The 22,522-nt window shown below is 44.1% G+C and overlaps 1 protein-coding gene across 9 annotated transcripts in view; it reads right to left on the bottom strand.

Annotated features, from left to right (window-relative positions):
* The window catches only part of Hivep2 (HIVEP zinc finger 2), a 192,674-nt gene extending 174,967 nt beyond the window's left edge, over positions 1-17,707 (bottom strand). For 3 of the 9 annotated variants that reach the window (XM_028861455.2, XM_037200461.1, XM_028861463.2), the window contains exon 1: positions 16,793-17,282. The gene's annotated coding sequence lies outside the window, so the exon portion shown is untranslated. The other 6 variants (XM_028861440.2, XM_028861471.2, XM_028861448.2 and 3 more) reach the window with 5 other exon arrangements.
* Positions 17,708-22,522: the final 4,815 nt, after the last annotated feature.

The raw sequence follows: 22,522 nt of genomic DNA, 5'->3' as shown, positions 1-22,522 counted from the left end.
GTCCTGAATACAGTTTCCCTGATAGGACTCCTCTCTCTCCGCTGGGAATCTTCTTCTTTAAATCACCCAAAGTGGAAGTCACTTAAGGTGTCTGCCTTCTCCCATCCCCCCCTCCGGCCCCACTTTCTATCTCCAATATGGATTCCTGAAGCAACGGTCACATGGCAGAAGAGAATGCATATTTCCAAACTGCATGCCTCCAATGAAGTCAAAGATAACAAGAAACACTGTTTTCCATTGCACAACATAAAAACTTTCACCTATTAAGGTCTTAATGTTCATAACTCATTTTTTTTAAACTTTCCTCTGTTCAATCTTATATTTATGCTGGATAACAGCAACAAAATACTTGACCAAAGTATCTTAAAGGAACAACACCCTATTTACAGTTTTTAAGCCACTGATTTTTGCTTCCTTTATCCTCAATTTCCAGCCTTCTATCTAGTCCCAAGTCATAACCATGATAACCCTGTGTAATTCTCCAAGTCAGTGGGTTAAGGTTAATAGTGGTTAAAAATAAGACCATAAGGTATTGTATAATCATTATGAAACAAAAACTGAAATTGTTTCATTTCAGTTTGTTAATGAGATAGACTGTTAATTACAAGAAAAATGATGACTTCTGTTCTCATGGTGAACCAGTATTATAGGCACTGAACCATCTCTAATATTTCAACTTCGCAGCGTTTCACAGGGCATAACAGGAGATATTTACAGTTTTACGTGGTGTAAACTATGACATTCTGTAATGGTAATTTCTGAATGTAAGTCCTTGGATGGTAACAAGTCTTCCTCATTGGTACAGTATTGGAGGAGAGAGGCAGGAGACACACAAGTAAGGTATATGAGAATTCTCTAGTCTTCTCAATTTGATGTGAACCTAAAACTGACCTAAGAAATCTATTTTAACATATTTCGAGGTTCTCATATAATAACATGACTGAAATGTAAACTTCATTGTAAGCTAGGGAAACATGAAAGAAGAAATTGAAAGATCAATACAGAAAGTGTTATTTTAATACTTCTGTAATGTTCACCATCCAGGTCTATTCCTTAATAAAGAAGTCTGCTGTTTGTTTTGCTGGGAACACGTTTTCTAGCTAGACAACCTTAAACTTCTGATCCTCCTGCCTCTAGCGTTTTAATACCAAGATTACAGGTATGCACCACTGCAGGCTGGGATCACACCAGGAAAACACTCTACTGACTGCACATCCAACCCAAGAACCTTCCTTTTTAAAAGGTGACTATTTTTTTATGCCAAAGGGGCATAAACATGTAATCGATAAATGTCAAATATTCAATTCTTACTAGGATAGTATCAAAAAGAACCTAGGATGCCGTTATAGTGACCCAAAGCCAATGTATCTTTAATCCCTCATCTTTTAACCTTAACACCTGAAGAGCAAAATTAGCTTATTGAATAATCAGTCTAAATTTACAGAGCATGAACATATTCCATTTATGCCAGGCGGTGGTGGCACACACCTTCAATCCCAGCACTCAGGAGGCAGAGGCAAGTGGATGTCTCTGAGTTCGAGGCCAGCCTGATCTACAAAATGAGTTCCAAGATAGCCAGAACTGTGTTACACAGAGAAATCCTATCTCAGGGAAAAATAAAAACAAAACTAGTTACTCCACACATATTTATACTGTCATCAAGAAATAAGCTCTGAGTACTTAAATGTGCACTCTGTCTGCGGCCAACAGACTTGTGAAGACCTGCGCTCTGCTCCTATCGATGCTGCTGAAAAGGAGCATCCCGTCCCAACTACTGGTCCCTATAGTACCACTGCTCTGCTCCAGGGAGGACGGAGGCAATGCCTTCCTGTGCGTCCTGGGAGGGTCTAAGAAATAATCATTCCAAATGCCTCATTTCCTTAGCACGGACACAACAACTTAAAAAAAGTTGTCAATTCATTTTATCTTATGTGTACGAGTGGTTCATCTGCACCACACCCACACAGGTCAGAAAAGGGTATTGGATCCCTGGAACTGGATATATGGATAGTTGTGAGCCACCATGAGGGCGGTGGGAACTGAACCCAAGTCCCCAGCAAGAGTAGTGGTACACTTAAACACTGAGCCATCTTCACACACACACACACACACACACACACACACACACACACACACACACACACACAGAGTGAGAGAGAGAGACAGAGACAGAGAGACAGACAGGGGAGAGAGAGAGAGATAGAGAGATAGAGAGATAGAGAGAGAGAGAGAGAGAGAGAGAGAGAGAGAGAACAACTTTTAAATAACTTCTATGAATTTCCCAACAGTGTCAAAGCATTCCTGATTGTAAAGAAAATCCCAATGTGTCCAATGCCAGGAAGACCTTCAGTGGTTTGCCTTTCTCCTGAGCGATTCCTCACCAACTCCTTTAAATGTGCATCCCCATCCCAATCATTGTTTTATTCAGGACATCTACACTAAACATTTCTTTAGGAGGGCATATTTTTACTTACTCTTTCAGATTGTGTCACTGGTATATAATTAACACACCACAAACTACCATTGACCGCCCAAATACTGTCTAGGCTCAGTGAAGATTTTATTTAAACCTCATGCTCTCCGGTTTCTATTTCATTGCTGATGATGACACTTTGAAAGAACAAAGGGGATGGTTAAAAATTCTCCTATTTTATAATCCTAATTACAGGCTAAATGAAATTAATACTGCCATAAATTTAGCACAGGCTAAAGATATAAAACCAGTATGGCAGCAATAAAATATATCAACTTGTGAATAAACATATCATTAAAAACACAGACCATAATATTAAACTATGAGTTCTTCAGGTTCATGGTGCTTTTTCATTATGTGAAAACGAACAAATGAATGAGAGATAAAAAGATACTTTACAGGATAACTTATTTCACACTTTCTCTTTGTGTATGTGTACGTACATATATATATATGTGTGTGTGTGTGTATGTATATGTATATATATATGTATATGTATATGTATATGTATATATATATACATATATATGGTTGACTGGGTATCAAGTCAGACCAAAGCACCTGTAACTTAGTCCCAAGAATTACAAATGATCCAAGGACTGCTTGTCTCTCCTTTCATGGATGGTAGCATGAGGTGCGGTCAACGTCTCCTCAGACCTTACGTCTCTAGAAAGCTGTCATTTTCAAGTGGTGAAACAGTTAGGAAGCATTCCGACTTGTGACAGCATACTTCCTTTGTCAGCCACCAGCTACTTTTAATATTTCAGAACAGTGAATGTTAGTTATAATTTATTTTATAAATTTTAATAAAATTTGAATTCTAATAGTGCTCACACGTGCTGAATGAAACCTGAAAATTAACGACACACACACACACACACACACACTACTCTATGTTTATACTAGCCCCACCCAAAGTATATTTCTCCAAAAATTAAAAATGTGAAAGCTAAAATATGATAATATCCATAATCTTTAAGAGATGCAAAATCAAAGTACCTAGTCAGGAAATGAGAATTCTTATTTTAGTAATATATAATCATTAACTCTATTATAAGTCTGATTTATCACCTTTCTATATAGATTCGCTTGTTCTATGACATAGGTCCCTGCTTAAATATTGACTTTCCTGGCTATTCACTTTATAGATTAATAAGCAATCTAGGCAGGCAAATTAAAAGTAGTTTTCCTGTAGACACTATAGGTAAGGGAAAGTTCAAATAAGAATATTTTTCAAGGCTGTTAAAAAATGCAAAAATAGCTGCATATTACACAGTACTATTCAGAGGTTGCACAATTAATACACTTGCATGGACGTACTTTCAATATTCTGTACCTTCATTTTTAATGAGTAGAGAAAAAGACATTGCAGAAAACATTAGTTTACTTTATGTTAAAGTGATAACAATTTAAACTAAGCATGCCATTATTATTCCCAAAAGGTAGAAAGTGTAAAGGGGTAGGCCTAATGGTACTGAAGTGGACAGCAATGGATTCACCAGGCACACGTTCACTTCCCTCTACCTTCAAGACTGAGGTCATTATTCTGAGACAGCTCCCTTTGTAAGACAGGTAGTATATAATAACATTAAGCCAATGCAGAACTCATGTCTTTACATGTCATGCTCTTTATAAATGCAACTGAATTTCCTGCATAGAAATTTCCAAATACATTTCTTTCACCTATTTCAACTGTGTTTATAAAATTACGAGGATCAAACTCTCACTATGGTTCAGTACATCTCTCACTGCTGATGGTTTCGGGTGCCCGGATGCAAGTTCTTAAGAAAATTGTGTTCCAGTCTCTCTTTACAGCCAGCACCCTCCTCCTATGCATTCTATGCTGTCTTCAAAGCAGGGGCCTTTTCTGAACACACTGCTGACACCCCACGGCACTGTGGTGTTTATACCTGTCAAAGTCAACGCCTCACTCAAGCATCCCCTTCTTCCAAGAAACCTCTCCCGCATCCTCCGCCAAGGGTTATTTTGCACCTTTTTAATGTATCATCTCAGCCTCTCTGGTGGTCCTTCACCTTTCTCTTTTTAAAATAGCTTCCTCTCCACAGTTATTTTCTAGAGCATGCTAGATTGTTCAGGTTTTGATAGTAGTGGTAAACATTCTATTTTTCTACTAGCTCATGTTTATATTGCATTTATTTTCTCATGCATCTTACATATAATACTGGAACCTTATAATTATACTTGCTAAAATCAGCTTACACTGTATGATTCTCTGCTCTAGATAAGCTGTCTAGAAAATCTCAACTAGCATGGCTGGGTCTTTTCTATAAAACATTTCTAAACCAATTGGGTCATCTTCTAAACTTTAGAACTAAAGAGTAAATAGAATTAAGCAACTTGGTTTTAAGGTCTAATTTAAAAAAAAAAAAAACAGACTGGAGTAATTTTCAAACAGGAACACTCAATCCCTGACAAAATAATAAAAATGAAAATGTCCCATGAGATCCAGTTGAAGGAACTAGAGATAGTTAGCCTGGAAAACAGGGAGTAAACAAAGTGAACAGGATTATCATCTAAATAATTGTAGGAATGTCTGTCAGACAGTGGGTAAGTTTATTCTGCATTGTTGCTGAGAACTATGCTGCTGAGGAAGAGAACTATCCAGAAGGAGGCAGTGAATGGTCCTGACTTATTTCTTCCATGGCTGGGGAGTAAATGATGGCTCCAGTGTTCTTATCTATTCCTAGAATCATATCAGAGACTTCACATTGCAAAGCGCCCTGTCACCAGCTGAGAGATCAAACTCAACACATCAGATCTTATACTTAAGACCTTAATCAGCATCATTTTAGACACTTGAATGTGCTCACTAAGTCACCGTAGCCGTACTTACTACCCAATGTACCACAGTGAAAGAACAAAAACATCTTATGAGATGCTCTGCTGCCCCTAAAGGTGCAGCGAGCTCATACACAAACTCTAACGGGCTGGGAAAAAGCACCAGGAACTAATCCATGGACCACAACACCAAGCTGTGTGCATACTCCAAAAGACCCTACTCTTCATCACTTTCCCATCTTCTATCTCATTTTCCAGGGGCAATTCCATGTCAAATACAAATAAGAACAGTCATTTCCTTTATGCAATGGTGTGGCATATTGGGAAACCTCCATAAGGATCTTAAACCCAAACCAGTTGGCTCAAGGAGATTACAAAGTGTTAACTTACACAGGGGGACTGTTTTTCTGGCTCTAAGATGGCCTCATATAATCTTAGTCAATTTCAAAACCACAGTAATTATTATTAGTTTTGAAATGTCCTCTGCTTATCTTCAAATGTTCCCTCTTGTATCACCCATAAGAATGAGAAAAGGGTGGCCAGGACAGTCTCTTCGTGATGTAAATTCCTGGGATTATCCACTAAGGGATAAAACTCTTCCAGCTGTGGATGACCACTGTCAGGCCTCATTAGGCTTGAACATTAGCAAATTCCCTCCAAACACAGCCAAAACTCAATAACTTCACAGATTTAGAGTCTGTCCATTAGAAAAACCTAACATTCACATTTCACATCCAAGGATCTGTTATATTGAATACTGTTGAGCACTGTGTGTGTGTTTTTTTAAAGGTCATTTAGAATATTCTGAGCCACTTGGACCATTTTAAAGGCTATACTTGATTAAATTTGGAACCAAGTTCATCATGCATATTACTAAGGTCATTTGAACAAGTAAACAGATTACACATTCAAAAACAATTGCCTTTGGAAGCGTCTTCTTCCCCTCAGTTTCCTCATTTTTTTTTTATTTATTTACTGCTTGAATACAGCTATAACTAGCTCGATATTTTATTAGCCTTGTGTGGTAATGATCTATATCAAGTTAAACCCATCAGGGGACATTATCAGAAGCTACGGAGATTGTGATCATTATCTGATCTGAAAACACATATTCTGTAATAAACTGCAGCAATAATAATCCGTCACCTCAAGAAGGGTCTGCTAACCCTTGTCACAAGCATATTGCTGTGTTTCAGGGTTTGAGCTTTTTGTTGTTGTTTTTTTTTTCTCCAGCAACTGAATTATTCTCAAAAGTTAGTGTTGCTTTGCACTCTAAAAATATCCCCTCTAATTCTCTTGTATTGCCCTGCTCCATTCCCAGGAGGCAGAGCAGTGGTACCAGCAAAGCTTTGCCTTCACAGATGAAAAAAAAAAAAAAAAAACCTATGCTAGAAGTACAGTCCCTTGGCCTGAGTCATTTTGAAAATCAATAATGAGGCAAGCAATAAAGTGCTGGGGTCAGGGTTTAGAGTCATCCATTCTGGTGGCTCCTCCAGCCCTCATGTAAAGTTTAATGAGCACATCCTCAGAAAAGCAAAGCTGGCATCTGAAATCCTCATTTAATTCCAAAAGTTCTAAACTTCTAGAATAAACGTTGACACATGGCTGAGGACAAGAAAATAAACTGAATTGTTTATAATCTTGTGGTTTTCTTCCTTGCTTAAAGGAATGGAGATCATCCACCAGCGCAAAAAAAAAAAAAAAAAAAAAAAAAAAAAACAAGAGAAGAAAGACAGAAAGTTTGATCATCGCTCCATGGGCAATTAGAAGCTGAACTCCTCATGACCTATCTACAAAGTGTTGGGCTGGCCATCAGGACCGTCCCAAGGGACATTGCCCAGTACCTAAGACAGAGAATTTCACCACCAGCTTTGCAAGACAGGGTCAAGTTTCACTCCAAGTCTGCCCTCCTCCATTTTGCCTGGCCTCCATGGGGCAAGGGTAAGTGGAAAAAAAGGAATATACTCCTCCTTTTCCACCATATTTATCCAAGCTGGCCCACCAAGAAACAGCACTTCCTTAGCTAGAGCCCCTTCACACAACTCTCATCCTTACAGTCTCTTGAACAGAAGATGGGCAAGGAAAACCAACTTCTCATACAGACAAACCCCTGTCCAACTACAAAGTCCCTTCTCAGCCACAGAAGGGCTCCGGCTCATGTGCGCACGTGGGTGAAAACCGACAGGAGATTTAGACCATGGCTTCAAGAGGTCTTTGTAACTAGAGCACACAGAATAAAACTGGAAACAGCAAGACACGCTAGTGGGAAGTACACTGATGGACTGGCCATTGAGACAGAGTCTAGTCAGGACTTGGATCCATTTAGGGCTCCTTCACCTGGCTGGATGCATATGCCACCTTGCAGAGAGATAACATGTCTTTCCTAGTCTTCAATGCATGCTTCTGGAGATCCGGCCAATATGTACCATGTGCCCACTGTCACACACGGTGGTCAAAACACTTTGGTGGAAGTGGGAGCCATTCTAATCTACTAGAAACTTTATTCACTTAAATAGCATTAAGATATTAATTCCAAACATAATCTTTATGTCAGCAAACTCACAAATACATTAAAAAGCAATGACATACATACATCATTTGCAAAAAAAAAAAGGTGTCTCATTCATTACCATGTTAAATCCTGATAACACTGAGTATTAAAAACTATTTAAATTCCTTTTTTTTTTTTTTTAATTTTCTTTTTGCAGTACTAGGAATGAAAGCCTGGCTTGGGTGCATGTTGCACTGTACCCTTAACCCTGAAAAAGTTTTAAAAATAAATAGTGCTGTACTATTTATTTATATGTTTATATACATGTGTGCATAAATGCACAAGTTTAAATCAGTGAGATATTTCAATAGTGATTTAAGTAATCTCCAGTGTTTCTTTAAATCCTTTTTGGGCTAAGGCATTCATTATATAAGTAGGGATTATTGAGCACCTTGGAAAAAATAAAACATAGTAACTAAATTTGCCAGAACAGTTCTACATTTGTCTACTAGAACGCAAACTCACTGAGGATCAGTACTTCTCTTTTTACCATTTTGTTTACCGGGGCACTGGCATGCCTCAGTGTCTAGACCACCCCCTTTCCCAGATTATGAATCTTCACTGAATGAGTAAGGAAAACATTTGAAAATCAGCAGTCCCCAAAACTGCCCCATGAGTAGGCCCAAGGCCTCAGGGGTGAACACTGCTTCTCTAGCTATTGAGACGTAGGCAAAAGTTCAAGTTGGGTAATTCAGACACCAAAGTCTATTTTTAGACAGAAACCTTCCCACACCAGAGAGTTCACTTCACTTCACGGGTGCAGCACCCTGGCTGAGCTGAATGAGGAATATCCAAGATCTTAATTGGCGTTTCCTCTTGTTAACTGTTGAAGCCTCGTACATTCTGACATTGTTTTCCAAACCGTTTCAATCAAGAGTTTAACGGACCATTTGAAAACAGTTCAGGAATATTTTACTGTCACACAACTTGAGTTCCTTTGTGTTCTTATTCTGGTGCAATCCCTTAAAAATAATCATAGCTGCCGAGTACTCCACATTCACTCAGAGCTTGCAGAGACCAGAGCACATATCCCCACAAAAGTTTCACAATGGCCCTCCGACAGATGTTCCCTCCTTTCATAGCCTCAGGGCTGTTGAGTGAGTTTTCAACACTCCCTGCACCGGCTGGAATTCACCCTGTTCTGATTTCAAATCTAGGCTCCTGACACCTAGAATACTCACTTAACTCCCACAGACTGCTGAGGGAAACCTATACTGAGGGGTAAAAAATGGTTGGTTGGCCTTTATTTCTTTTTTAATTTTTGAAAGGTTCTTAACCTGAACAATTACACACCATGAATTGGCATAGAGCCTTGAGTTCAAATCCTCCTTCAGTAACAACTCAGTTTACTTGTAAACACAGAGATAATAACACCAAATCTCAGGGCAGTAGTGAGTTCCCAAGTGGGAAGCGGTGCCTGCCAGGGTCATAGGACCAGGGCTCTTTAAACCTCCAATTCCTTCCTCTTAACGGATTTCCCAAATTGGCCCTATGCCATTTTTTTAAGTGTTTTGTTCATTCGGGTAATACCATAATTACAGAATAAAACGACACTGCATCCCCTGTAAGAACGAAGCAGAATTTTAGGCTGATAGACTACAGGATGAAAGAGGTTCTAAAAGCCATCTGTCCCCATCTCTTTTGTTTCCAAATGAAGTCCAGGCAGCTTGGATGACTAGCTTCCAGACTGTCACAAAAAGTTCTCTGCAAAGACCAAGCCAAGCCTTTGGCCCTTCCCACTGCACTCTCGATATACCTTCCCTGGCTCTAGCCTCCCACGACACAGGCATGGCAACACATGTAATTTTCAGACAATTAAGAAGTATAAAATAATCTCAATTTAATTGCATCCAATTAACAAGGCAAATTAGCGTTTCATGTGTACACTATTAAACTAGTTGTCTGGCTTCCAAAAGAAATAAAGCATAGTTTCAAATGAGTCTCCCATTTTGGAGTACAAAAGCTACTTACAATTTAAATTACCTTTCCAGTAATCTTCCTTCTATGGAATTAGACAGAATCTCAATTTTAAAATAAATGTTCTCTGCATCCATCTAAGATAAGAATTCATGGTGTTATTTTGTAACTATCAGTATTTTCTCTCACTGAACACGTATGATTTTCTATCATGTTTTTATGCTTGAGGGAGGGTATGCATACTTACAGAACCTTAAGTTTATTACAAATGAGGGTGTGTCCAAATTTACCCAAAGCCTAGTTACCAAAGTCCCAGGTTTTTGCTGGACTTCTGACATAAGTGCATCTGCCACAGGCAAATAAGATATCTCATGATCTTCTTTCTTTTCAGAGAAAACGAAACCACCAAACAAACCTTTGTCAAATGAAACTTTGCATTTCCAACTCTCCACTCACTGTCCAATGCTGTCATGACTTAGATGCAATGGATACCACTTAAAAACCACTTTCTAATCACTTTCCCAGGAATCACCAATTCATTCCTTGTATATTTCCACCCTGCAGTATAAATGCCCAGTGACTTTTAACTATGATCACTTTGACACACTGGTGTGGATGATCAGTTTTCACCACATCATTATGAATATTTTCTAGGGCGAAAGTTTGTAGAGTAACTTAAAATAACGGTGTCATCCTTCACTAAAATTGCTGTTAAAACCTGAAATAGCTGTGTTTAATAAGATATTTTAATCACTTTATTTACTGCATGTTAAGGTAGCAATAGCATAGAGATGAAAGAAGTCTCATTATCACACAACAGAGTCGGCCTCCATACTGAGTGTTAGGATGATCTGAGCAACTCCTTGCCAACAAGACCTTAATAACCTTTCCAAAACACTCCCTTCATAGCAATGCTGCTCTGTCTCAACTCTCAGGTGTAGCCCAGGTTCCTCCAGACTTCTAAGGTCCCAGAGGATCTACAATCAGCTATCCTCCCAAGCTCCCCTGACTCCCTCCCTGGTACTGCCGCTCTATCCCCAGCCACACACACACCACTTCACTTATTTTATTCAAAGCTTCCAGTGGCAAATCCTCTTTCCTGTGAAGACCTTCAGTTCTTTCCAGTTTAGGGAGCAGGAAGCTTCCATTCTACTCTGCTTTGACTTGGGAGTTTTACTTCTGTTTTATAATGAGGCTTAAGATAAACCATACATCTTCCCCAGATTGTAAAAGTTAGAGATAACTGACTGACTGTCCTGTTGTCTGGTGGTAAATCTTGTCTACAGAGTCCAAGCGTGGACTGCCACTTATATTTTCAACATTATAGAAAGAATACGACTGCGAGTACATTCACAATATGATACAAGTGAAAAGGGAAAGGAAAGCTATCTTCAGAAGCCTTTGCTTCTGGTTCTTTCCCTTCAACATGTGACACTGACTCCTAATTGTATGAAATTAAATCCTGATATTTGCAGTCACGTAGATAAATTCTCCACAGAATTGTAAGTTTCACCCTTCACTGGTTGTTGAGAAATAATAGATGGAGCCCATGCAGGGCTTCAAAGACTAATTGGTTACTTCACACAAAGTCCTTGTTTGAAACAACAACAAGAAGAAGAAAACACACTCTCTGAATGTTCATCAATTGGATCGATGATACAGGCCAATTCAGTTTACTAGGGCCCTCAAATAAATAATGTTCAAAATTTAAATTCCTTATGACTACAAATACTAGTACAAACTGAAGTCAGCTCCTCCAGTGCCATTAAAAACTCCCAAAGGGCCAGAACCAATAGATAAAGAAGCACTATGAAGGTTACATCTGTGACATCTCTTGATCCAGCCCTAGGAAATTCACTTTCCAACAACCATCCTCTAACAGGGCCAATAGAAAGGGCATCGGAGGGCCTGATTTGCTAAGAGCAGGCCCCATTTACACCTGGTTGGGCAATCACTCATGCGATCAACCTGCCTCCCAGGGCTCACCCTCCTGGTCTGGCCTTATCTTGTTATCACTTCTTTCTTGTTATCAGCCCTCCAGCCCCACCGGCTTGCTTCCAGCACCTGGACACATGTACATCTCCCAACCTCAAGAAAATGACACTGTTCTTTCAACACCTTCCCAGCCACTTTTCTGTACTTGACTCTTTGCTCCCAGACCAGGGTGACATAAACTCCTTTATGCATGTTCCATAGCAAACAAACACAGTATTACACAGATCAATGGACCATGTGACCAGTGTCTGTCCATCAACTCCATTTCTCATTTGATCCATTATTACATCCTTAACCCGCATAAAAGCCGAACCATTGAAAATACTGATTGAATGACTGGAGTATCCATTGTGATGGCAGGACATTTGTCATGGCATTCTGAAAAGATTATGAGTGGCAAGTTAAAAAAAAAAAAAAAGGAAGGAAGGAAGGAAGGAAGGAAGGGAGGAAGGAAGGAAGGAAGGAAGGAAGGAAGGAAGGAAGGAAGGAAGGAAGGAAGGAAGGAAGGAAGGAAGGAAAAGGGTGGGCCTGATTATTCCCGAAGTCAACCATCCTTTGACCCAAAAGTAATGAGACTCCTCCTGCTTCCTGTCCAGATTCACTCTCAGGACAGGAGTGTCATTTTTATATTTTCCTCTCCTTGTCTAAGTGGTCTCCCTTTGATTAAGCTACTAGATAAATCCAAACCTACATATTAACTTAGACAATAGATCATTTGTCATAGTTGGTAACCTCAAATGACGAATCATGCGAATGTATAAGATTAGCGCATCTTTGGTCCAGACCAAAGTAGATGAAATATCAATTCTCGTTCTGTCCTAATGCAACCATGTAGCCAGTAAAGGCCCATGTTGCTTTAACGTGGGCTCATCTCAGAAAAGCCTAAGTTGCATGGGGCAAGAAACACATCCTCCTTCTGTGAAGTTTTGGAGTTAGGCCACAATAATTAAGTGCTAAAATATTTTTTTTTTCCAAATGACCTAAGTGTCTGACACCTTTTGCAAGTACTGATTTCCAAACTCTTTCTTCCAAGTTTTACCATAACTAGCACAAAGAGAGCACTGCTCCATGGTAATATCAGGAACAAATAAGAAAAAGAGTACCATTTCTCAAACATTTTCCTTCAAACAAGTACAACTGTGCCATCATAAAACCTCCCTATTTTTTCAATACTCAATGTCCACCCATAGTTTCACGGCACAGACCCCCCCCCCACGTAAGTATTTGCTTGGTAGTATTGAAGACTTTCAGTGATTCAGGCAAACCCACTCACCCTGGATGGTTGGAAGCTCCGTATGAAACCTGAACTCACTAAGATGAGTTAGCACACTTCCTGTGCTCCGCTCTGATGTCGTTCTTAAAGTCACAACCCTTACATGCCAAGGTTTAGCCAAAACATGAACTCACAGTGAATTCACAGGAAACTTCATAAGCAAGAAGTCTACCACTGCCATGTTCAAGTGGAGGCATACCCTAGAACTACTTCTCCACCTACAGGACTGATGGAAAGGACCAGCCTAACGGAAGGCTCTCCCTGGGTGGATGTGAACTAAAATGTGGTCAATGTATTTTTAACCAGTCGGAGAGTAGCAGCCTGACCCACAGCCATGTCTCTGGATGGTCTGAGCCATTTCCCTCTTATTACAATAGTCACCACACCTAACTTCATTAGATGTGAAGTTTCCATTATTTCACATCTAATATTGAATTACGCTTTCACCATACCTAAAGATTTTCAACCCATCTTTTCCCGTGTGGTACTCAGTCAAGAACTAAAAAGAAACACCAACAGCGACGTATTTGTTGTTGTGGCTGAAGTGAAGTCCTTCCCACGTTAAGAAAAAAAAAAAAAACTGGCGAAGTATAAAATAAATTTATCATTTTACTGGAATAAGCATAAGACACTCAACCTGATTTCTGAATAATGTCACAGTGCCAAAAGTGCAAGCTGACACACGCGCCACTATTCTCCAAGGCACGCCTGCGTGCATGTTGTCTTCTGTTTTGTTTCATAGTAACAAGAACATTTGTAAGCACGCTGCATAGAAAAGGAGCCCATCAATCCAACGATTCGGCTGGGTAATCTTTCAATGTAGCCAAACAGGACCATCTCCTTATGTGATATGTTACCCATAAGAAATTCTTCATATGTGATGTCTTACAGAAATGTCTACTTTAATACTATTTAGCCCAACAACCCCCACAAGGATATAGCCAGTTATAATATAAGCTAAATTCCAAATATGAAATAGCTTTAATATATTACCACTCCCTCCAACAGTCCCCAGTTTTCATCGATTTAATCTTAAGCAACTTCATATACAATAAGTTGCTGCTAATAAAGTCAATCTGGTAAAATTCAATCACCAAAACACACTACAGATGCCAATAAGCAATCCTGTGTGATACCCCATCTATTCTCAAAGCAATCAAAGATCTCAATTTTCAAAAAATGCAGCATTGTGATAATTGTGTTTTTCTGCACATGAGAACTACAGTGCCAGTTTCAAGCCTAGTGGTCCAAGAGATTATGGCACTTGAAGTAAGTACACTGTTATTATGAGGATATCGGCAACTCCCTCCCTCTCAGAATAAAAATGCATTTCTAATCTGTCACCATGACACCTTCAAGGCTCCCTCAGAATTTTCTCTTAGCAATAAAAAAATGATTTCCACCTTACTCACATGCAAAGCATTCTTCTTTTGATAAACTTCTGGGCCTACATCCTAAAACTCAAACCCAGCATGCTCATTATACAATCCTCTTGGATAATTTGTAAAAATTTTACCTTGGCATGCCTATAAGACATATAAGCAAAGAGGCATTCACAAATCCTAACACCTATTTGCACATACTAAGACATGCATATATTTAAAACAACTTGGTTTGCCCAAGGACAAATAGTATCACTGTATCAGTAGAGGAAATATGTCTAATAAAGTTCCATGGCCTTTTCAGGAGGACAGATCACTGCAAATTTAATTAGTATGAATCTCATTAATATTTCAAGTAATTTCTGGGTTTGATTATTCACGCAAAAGAAACAGCTGTGCTAAAGAGAAAGAAATCAATAGCCCTTGACCAGGGTTCTGAGTTGGCTTAAAAAAAAAAAAAAAAAGTCCTCCTGTGAATTACTGATGTCTAGCTTTGGGAGTGGAAGAAAGTACCAATACAGTTTTTAAATAAATTGAGTTATTTTTAAAATGGCAGAAAAGGAAGGAGGAAAAAAAATCAGTTCAGTTTTTCTATTATAATGAAAGTCCCGGAAGCAAGCCTCTCTGTGTTCATTTTGGACCCAAATAACTGTGCAGAGCATAAGGGTTTTGCAATGTCAGTTGCACACACAGCTTCCTGTGTGAATTCTAAGCCATTACAGGTGTCCTGGGGTTTCCAGTGTAACCTATTATCAAGAGATTCCTCTGGTCACCTCCATGCTAGCCCTTTCTGCCCCTAGCCCAAGCACATTACTGCGGGTCTCCTCCATGCGTCTTTATTACAGACCCTCTCTCTTCTTTGCATTTCTGAGGTGAGAGCGCCCACTTTCCCTTGGCGACGCAAGTCAAAAGCTTTCGCATTCGGAGGACTAGTTCCTGCAGTCCTTTGCACTTAGATGCTTTCAAGTAGGCGAGTGATGAACCACTAAAAGAAAACCTCTTTCCCCTCGGTCTCGTCCCCACTGGGAGACGCATCCCTAAAGCACAACACCCAGAGACCCTTTGAGACCTTCTAGCCCCCACACAGGGTGAGCCTGGGGGGTTGGGGTCGCATTTGCTCCCGTCCTCTGCTGCACTGGATATGTTATGTAAGAGGGACAGGACGCGGGAGGCACATGCGTATAAAGCGCACGGATCTGTGATAACAGCTGGGATGGCAGGGCAGATCTGGAGTCGTCCCCCCACCAAATACGACAGACACCACACACGCACATCACCCTCCAACACACACACACACACACACACACACACACACACACACACACACACACACACAGAGCTGTTTTCCTGTCTTAGCCCTACCAGTACCAGACGCACAGAATGGAAAGGAGGGGGGCTGGGGGTGAAGGGAGGTGAGAGGTGCGGCAACAGCAGCACATCTGCTTTGATAGCAGCCAGCAGAGCCGCCGCGGCAGAGAGCCCCTCGTTAACCCCCTTCCTGTGGCTGCACCACGTCATGGAACATTCCCGGAACGGGCCAACGTTCCACCCACTTCAGGGAACAGACATAAAGGCGCAGACCCAGCTCCTCACGGTGCACAACCCAAACACACATGTTTCTTCCCGATCCCCCAACCAGAAGCACAAATAAACATGCAATCCGCCCCCACCCGTCTCCACGCGCCCGGGGCCAGCCGGCGGCGGCTGGAGCCGCTCTGCGGCCGGTGCACCCGCAAGGCGAGGACGCCTCCTCCTGAACCTTCCATGGAGACAGTCCCCTCCTTCTTCGCTTCCTTCCTTCCTTCTCTCCTTCCTTCCTTCCTCGCTCGGGAGGAGAAAGGATCACCACCGAAATGCCCACAGCCAGTGCCTCCGCTGCGCTCGCTCGGCCGCAGGCCGGCGGCCCGGCCCTTGCCGTCCGCCCGCCCGCCCGCCCGCCCGCCCGCCTGCCCGCCTGCCCGCGCCGCCCCCGGCCCCGCGCTCGGCGCGCCCCCTCCCCCGCTACCTGACAACGGGCCGCCGGCCGCGGCAGCCGCAGCGGTGGCCGGCGGTGCGCGCCGGTGCACGTCCCTCATTAGTAACCAGGCACATTCCTGCCTCCAGCGCTCCCGCGCGGCCCCTCCCCCCAGGACATTACGCAAAGCAGCCTCCCCTCATCTGCATAGATCCTCGGCCAGGGTATTCCCCGCATTTCCCAACGCGCCCGACCCTCCTCGCCGAGGTCTCTCCCCCCCCCATCCCCGCCCCCTCCGACCCTCACCCCCGGGCCACCGGGGAAAGCGGCCGGGGTCGCGCGCCGGCGGAGGGGGAGATGGAGTTGGGCGACGGCGATTTTCAGGGTAAAGTGAAACAAGCTCGATCTCGGGAGCAGGCAGGAAAAACACAGCGCCGAGGCCACTTACCGAGCCGAGGAGGGACCTAGATTCCCGCCGCTCTGCTCTGCCAGCGCCCGGTGCGCCCTCCACGCACCCCCGGGCTGCACCCAGTACCCAAGAGTCGAGGCGCGGAGGGAGGCTGCTACCCAGCCAGGAGACCTTTCAAGTTGCTCGGGCTCCCCGGCAAGCTTCAATGTCCAAGACTCAACTTGGCAAATACTTGTGCCACAGTCACCGAAGATGTCTCTCTCTCTCTCTCTTTTTTTTTTTTTCTCTTTCTTTTTCTTTTTCTTTTTCTTTTTGCGGAGACCCTCCTCCACCGGGGAGAGACAGCGCACGGCGGCGCCCCGCTCTCCAGCTCTCCACCCCCTCACCTCCAGCCCGCCTCCCGCCGGCCGCCAGTCTCCCGGCCGCGAGCCCCTCGGGCGGCTGTCAGCTCCCGGCAGTCCGGGTGACAGCGGCCAAAGGAGGGCGCGACGCGGCGGGCGGTGGGGGGGGATCCTCGCAGCCGCGACGGCCGCTCACCTGTAAAGTCACCGCTGCGCAGGAGGAGGAAGAGGAGGGAGAGGAGGAGGGGAGGAAAGCCCCCTGATGCCCTTGTTCTTGCTGCTGCGGCCGCTCCTCACCCAGGCTGAGCGTGTCTGGTGGGGGGTGTCTGGTAGCATTTCCTTAAGGACAGAGGGAGGGCGGGCGCGGAGGGAGGGAGGAGGGAGGGAGGCGATCCCCACCGCCAGCCCAGGCTCCTCTTGCCTTTATTTATATATTTATTTATTTTCGGACACTGTAAGGAGATGGAGCCAGAGCCGGGGGGGCCGGGGCTGGGGCTGGGGCCGCCAGGCTGGGGCTGGAGCCGCGGGGCCCGGGCCGCAGTTTGTCGGCGTGCGGGAGCCGCAGCGGCTGCCTCCCCTCGGGGCTGTGGACGCACCGGGTTATTCCTGGCAGCGCCTCCCCGAACAGAAGTTACTAGGAGGAGTGCGCGGCGAGGGCGGGCGGGGGAGAGGCGAGGAGAGGGAGGGAGGAAGAAGGAGAGACTCAGCCAGCGACGTCATCGGATCCCCCAGCGCGTCCCTGGGAGGGAGGCTGAACCAGAAAAACCAGTCTGGAGCTGGCCAGCGGGGCAAAGGATGTGCGGTGCGCCCGGCGACCCGGATGGGCCCCGCTGCGGGCGTGCGGGGAGGGAAGGTCGCGGCCGCGCTCCCCTCGCTTGGAGCCGGGATCTCCCCTGAGAACTGGTATCAGCTTGCCACGCAGAAACACTGGGGCGTCTGGAGCAGTCTGAGAATTTCCTACTAGGGTGTGGAAACCTCCTTCGTGCCCATCCCCTTCCCACCCCACCCCACCCCCCCTTCCCACGTACCGGTTCCCTGCCTTCCCAGGGAACGGAATTAGGTGATCAGCTTGATCCTCACATTTTGCCCGGGTATCACGGATCCCTCGCCTTTTCGCCCCCGCCTCTACTCACGATTTTGTTATCAATCAAGAAAAAAAAAAAATGATACTGCAGCCCCTGGAACTCTCAAAGTGTTTTACTAGCATTTTCCGTACCCCGGCGGAAGCACGAAGTTTTCCTGCGCTCGAAATGCCCCAATTGCTTTGCCCAGGGTCACTCCCCAGGGCGCCCCGGGTGCACCCTGCTCAGGAAGCCGCCCGCCCTCGCCGGGGTATTCAAATAGGCTGGGGCAGCGGCGCGGGGAGCAGCTGTCGGTTTCCTGGGGGCGCCGCGGGCGGGGGGGGGGTAAGGGGGCGAGCTGCCACCTCCAGCTGCGCGCTTCTGTTTCCTTGGTAGAGACTGAAATCACACCCAGCCCTGGGAGAGCTGGGCGGGGCGTCGGGGAGGGTGGGGAGGGAATCCCAAGCGAGTTGGGGCCGGGACTCTGGCTTCCTCCCCAAGCCGGCAACACCCGGGGGACACCGGGGCTCCCTCGGGCCGTTACCCAGCGTGTGTGGACTCGTGTGCACCCTCGGGGGAGGTCCCCAGGAGGTCGCTGCGCTGGAGCGCAGACACAGGCTTCTGGGCGGTGCCGGCGCTCGGAGCGCCTCCTCCGGGTGGGCTAGTCGCAGAGCCTGACCGCGCGCCACCCACCCCGGGCACCCAAGCCGCTTCGCCCAAGCTATCCGAACCAAGCGTCCTAGGGCGCCCCAGGCCGTAGCACCCTCTCCCCACCCCCTGTCCATGCCACCGCCCAGCCCGGGGCGGAGTAAACAAGAGACGCACAAGATTTGACCTGGCGCGACCCGGCTTTCTGGCCGGGGTTCCCCCGGAGCAGGTGACTCCGTGGGAGGGGTGGAAATTAGCCTCTGGAATTCGGGCCAGAGACTAGAACTGAGGTCCTGCTATTAAGGCGGGTATATCACCCATAACTATGGGATGTTTTGCGTCTCCAGCCTCAGATTTCGCAGTTACCAAACGTCAAGACACGGGGAAAAAAAATCGCTAACCTTCTCATTAAAAATGAATATATTAAAAGGAAAGGGCCGCCTCTTTAATGAGTTGAAGAATAACGCCTTTGGTTTCGTTTTGGTTTTGGTTTTCGTTTTGACCTATACACGGTGTTCTGAGAGTCCCCATGCTGTGACAGTATTGCTGTGAAGAGCGACTCGACAAAATGAAATGGTAAATAAAAGTAAAAGTTTTAATCACTTTTTAGAAGAAGAAAATCTGGAGATATAGAATAAGTTTCCCTATGTTTTTTTAAAGATGGATCTCAATTAAATTCAGGGCCTGCTTCCATTTAAGCTGCTTCTTCACTTATTGTATAAGTTCCTTGATACTCTGCCCCTTTTGTCTTAACTGGAAAGCCTTAATAGAAAAAAAAAAAGAAAATCTTCCAGCCATCATTTTCTTTTAAATGTGTGTCTTTACATTTTTAAATATCCACTTAAAATCCAAATGTGATTTTCAATTTTTTTCACTTACAAGACCACCTGCTAAATGTGCCCAAAGCCCATTTTATTGAATTGCTTAATAGAGAAGATTACTCACTTTCTCTAAGAATCCAATTTCACTTCAGCAAACACAACAGAGCAGCTGCCCAAGCACTCAGAAACTGAGCAAACAAAGTTGGAGGCAGCCGTTTGCGTCCGTGGAGTGAATGTTAGTTGAGAACTTAACCAGTCTTTAAAAGGCTGCATTAGGTAGTGAATTGTGACTGTTAATGATATCCAGGTAAATGAGTAGTCCAAATAAGTACTTTAAAAGGAAGGCACTATATAAAAAATTATGGAGGTCTGATCCTACCACCAAAGGACCCCTGAAAACAATGTCTTTAATCAATCTTTGACACTTTTTGGGGGTTGTGTTTGTTTGGTTGGTTGGTTTTGTTTTGTTTGTTTTTGTTTTCTGGGTTTTTTTGTTGTTTGTTTTGTTGTTTTGTCTGTTTGTTTGTTTTTCTGGAGACGGGTTTCTTGGTTGTCCTGGGAATTCTTGGCAGTCCTGGGACCTCGCTTTGAAGACCAGGCTGGCTTTGAGCTCACAGAGATCCGCCTGCCTCTGCCTCTTGAGTGCTGGGATTAAAGGCATGTGCCACCACCACTGGCTAAATTATCAAGCTTCAAAGAAGATAGAGTGGACTGAGGTGAAGAGATGTGAAAATATGTATCAATATGAATGGGAACTAACACGTGACCCCGGGGGCGGGCTGGGAGGCGTGGAAATTAGCCTCACCAATTCCTGGCCCAAGAAGCTAACCAGGATTCTGCTTTTAAGGCAGGTATGTCACCTATAACTATGGAAAGTCTACTGGGACAACAGTCACTGTCTTTCAAGACATCAGTCATCATTCTCTGTCTAATAGGTGCAAAGATTGGTGCAAGCCACTGTGCACAGAGAACAGAACACTAACCATTTCAGAGCCAGATGTCCACGGGACTCTGGTAAAAGGCACTTCGGGGCTCCTGCCTCTTCCCCAGTACATCTCACCTGTCTAGCCTGCTCTTTCAGCTTCTCTCGGAATGGTTGAACTACCTCTGCCTTGCAAGCGAATCTATCTCATAAACGCACGTTGTATGTCTATAGCCCATGCGTGCTGCACACAATCACTGGCTGTCTGGTTGCTGAAAGGGATGGATAGTGTAGTAGCAGAAAAACTCCTCCTCCAAAGCTAAAGCTGACATTGGTTAGAAAACTGCAGGTCACCCTGAGAAAAGCCCCATGGGAAGTGAGGCTAGTAAAAGTATAGTGGACCCCAATGGGGCACCTACCTCTATGGAGCTCCAGAAACCAGGCAGAACTTCTATCACTCCCCACCCCCGTATCACTTCTCAATTTCAAAGGAAAGAAGATTTTTAGCAGTCTGGAATATGAGGTATTAAGAAACTGAAATACTAATGGCTCTGGGCACAAGTTTTTCATCCCCTTGCGAGGAAATCACTTTCATTCAAAACACGTTTATCGAGTGCCTGCTGTCTACTGAAGACACTTCGTTACACATCACTGAGCAAATGAAAAACCATGAATTCAAGGAGTTTTCTATCTAGTCAGAAAAAGAGAGAGAGAGAGAAGCAGTGCATATAGTAAATATGAAAATCAAACTGTATAGGACTTTAAATGGTAAAGAGATTCAGGGAGAAAGAAAAAACAACCTATATAAAGCATACAGGTGGAGTGAGATACTCCCTGTCACTGTGTCAACTACTGGGTCAGAGTAACACTGAGAAAGAAACTTACGGCTTAAAGGAATGAGTTAGCCTTGCAGATATCTAGAGGACAAAGTTTTCAGGAAAAAGGAAAAACTAGCACGAAACTCCCAACCTGAGATGTGTGTAGAACTCAAGGGGAAAAGGTTTGGCATGGAGACACTGAGACAACCAGAGAATAGACTCCAGGTTACCCTGTAATGATCCCTCTAGCTCTTGGACAGTTTGAACAAAGGCAAGTTTTAGGCCTTCTGGTCCCCCTCTAACTGAAGCGTGTGAACCCAAGACTCTGTAGTCCTTTTTTTTTTCTTCTTTTCTTTCTTTCTCTCTCCCACCCCCACCCACATAGGGTTTCTCTGTGTACTCCTGCTGTCCTAGAACTCACTCTGTAGACCAGGTTGGCCTTGAACTCAGAGATCCACCTGCCTCTGCTTCCCATGGGGCAAGGGATTAAAGGCATGCACCAACACCCAGCCAGAGACTCTGCATTTCTAACAGATAACACAGTTGATACTGAATGCATCCTAATGCTTAAGACCCACTTCAACAGAGCACAAAGCCTGATCACCAAGAAGACATAAAGCGCCTAGAACCGGCCATGTTGCTAACTGAGGCTCTTGTAGTCATAACCTCAACTCCAATAACTTTTAAGAAAAGCAGGACGTATGAGTTACTCTTTTGTCACTGTCACAAAGAAGCCAACGGAAGCAACGTAAAAGTGGAATGATGTGTTTGCAGCCATTCCTGTATGATTCATAGTTTCTTGGCTCTGTGTGCCTGGACAGAACATCAGGCATTAAGAGCATGTGAAGGGAGAGGCTGTAGCTGACAGGAAGTAGCAAGAGGAGTGTGGTGGTTTCAATGAGAATGGTCCCCATAGGCTCACATGTTTGGATACTTGGTCCCCAGTTGGTAAAACTGTTGGGGAAGTTTTAGGATGTGTGGCTCCAGCCACCTGTCTCCCTGTCTCTATTCTCCTATCATAGACTCTAAAACAACTCATTTATAAGTTGTTTCTGTCATGGTGCATTATCACAGCGATAGAAAAGTAACTTAGATAAGGGGCGAAGAATAGGTTCATGATGTAATCTCCAAAGATTCGCTTCCTCCAGCTAGACTCCT

The sequence above is a fragment of the Peromyscus leucopus genome, chromosome 8a (assembly GCF_004664715.2).
Source record: "Peromyscus leucopus breed LL Stock chromosome 8a, UCI_PerLeu_2.1, whole genome shotgun sequence".
NCBI classification, from domain to species: domain Eukaryota; kingdom Metazoa; phylum Chordata; class Mammalia; order Rodentia; family Cricetidae; genus Peromyscus; species Peromyscus leucopus.
This window is presented reverse-complemented; position numbering and strand designations above follow the sequence as displayed.